Raw genomic sequence first — 2,246 nt, 5'->3', positions numbered from 1 at the left:
ACATTATTCAAAGAATCTGAAGTTGAATTTTGTTCATCATATATTCTCTCTTTTCTCTTGAAAAATGAGTGAATTATTTTCATCTTTGATATTTTTAACTTAACTTGAACTATCTAACAAAAAAACAAAAATAATTGCATATATGTTTTTTTTAAAAAAATATTAAACCTATTGAGCATTAACAAATAATTTTAGAAACACAAATATATAATAACCAAAAATAAAGTTATTGATTTACTTGATTATTTTTTGTTTCAAGTCTCACCCAAAAATAATTCTATTGAGTTTTGCCTTCACTTCAATCTTTGAACATTGTCCATTATAAAAAAAATATTTTAAATAAATAATGTAAATAATACTTGACATTGTTATTAACTTAAAAAAATTGAAATATACCTCTTTGAATCTTTGTTGTGCATTCAATGGTTAATATTTTGCTGTTCACTTCTCTTCAATGATTTTTCTTCATATGTCTTGTTTTGGTATGGAAAGAAAGTTAGAATGAGAAGAGTAGAAGACCAAAACTCTGGGAGCCACTAAAAGAGAGAGAAAAATGGCACTGACGCCTCTGATGGTTTGAAAAAAATGTTTAAAAGATGTACTAGTGTTACTTTAATTAATAGTATGGGCTTGGACTAGTATAATAGAACTATTTTTATTAATTATTAGATGGGCTATTTGTTAACAAGAACAAAAATTATCCAAATATCCAATACATAGTGCATTTTTTAGTTATTTTAATTTATAAAATTTTGTAACTTATAATTTTTTTTCTAATATTATATATATAAAAAGTTTAATATTATTAATTATTACTATTTACTATTTTTTTTAAATTTTGGGGGGGACCATGGCCACCTTAGGCCCCCCTTCGATCCGCCATTGACTCCAACCACCATATTCCGAACCAACAGTCACAATCACAAGTAACGCAATTCAAACACAATTAAGAGCAATTTCATCAAGTATAGCAATTAGCAGTTAAACAGAGTTAATTCACATAGGCAAATCAAATATAATATACATACCTAAACAATGTCACATAGATGCATATGATGCATATCTGTCCTACTGGCCATGAGCTCACGTGTCGGTTAACTGCCAGAACCCGACACATCCGATAGCTAATCCGGACAATGTCCTCTCTGCTGTTTACTCGCTATATAAATAATATAGCTTCGTAGGGTGAGTGCCTTATACACCTCACAGAATTAATACTCTGTATATCTCACAGAGTGAGTGCCTTGTACACCTTGCAGACAGAAAAAATCTCGCAGGGTTGAGTGTCCTGCATACCTCGCAGAGTTGAGTGCTCTGAACACCTCACAGTGTTAAGTGCTATGTACACCTCGCAGACATAAGAGTTTGTATCTCTCGCAGGGTTAGTACCCTGTCATATCATCATACAACCATTCACAATTTCACCATCAGTTTCCTTATCTCGCAGGTAGAACATCATGTATCTCTCGCAGGGTTAGTGTCCTGTACACTTTGCAGGCAAAAAAACCTGTATCTCTTTCTAAACTCATTATTCGTCTCGCAGGGTGAGTGTCCTGTACACCTCGCAGACAGAAAAGCCTGTATCTCTTTATTCATAATCATTACATGAGATAGGGAATCCTCTACCTTAACTCGCCTATTCATTCATTTCCTCAGTCAATTTCGTATTCAATCAGTTTACTACTCATAAGCCCTCATCATTAATTCAGATCAATTTAATAAGAATCCTGCTAGGGAGCCAATAGAATATTTGTACAATGTGTACAATGAGCTATATGAGTTAAAAAATGAACATCACTCATACTATCCAAAATAATCATCCGGGTACTAGGGATAATAAACATCTCATCCCAAAAGCTTAAGCTAATTTTGGGTTCACCAAGGATCGAACTCTTGACCTTTTCGATCTAGAACTCTGATACCATGTCATAATACCACTCATCCTAAAAGCTTCAGCTGATGGGAAAAAGTAACACTAATGGCTATATCTCTAATACTGAATTGGACATTCCTAAACCTCCATTGTACACATTGTACAAATATTCTATTGGCTCCCTATACTTCCTCTTTAAAACTCGTTTTCACCAAATCAAAAGTCTCAAATTAACCTCGATAATCCATTCTTCAATTCCATTTGAAATCTCCAAAAGCATAACTCTCAAATTTGAAAAAATTGCATAAAACCTACTTTCAACTTCATTCTCAAGTTTATTAATTTTTGAGACCCAAAATCATCTTTCTTTACC

This window comes from Arachis stenosperma, chromosome 7 (assembly GCF_014773155.1).
Source record: "Arachis stenosperma cultivar V10309 chromosome 7, arast.V10309.gnm1.PFL2, whole genome shotgun sequence".
In the NCBI taxonomy this organism is placed as follows: domain Eukaryota; kingdom Viridiplantae; phylum Streptophyta; class Magnoliopsida; order Fabales; family Fabaceae; genus Arachis; species Arachis stenosperma.
This window is presented reverse-complemented; position numbering follows the sequence as displayed.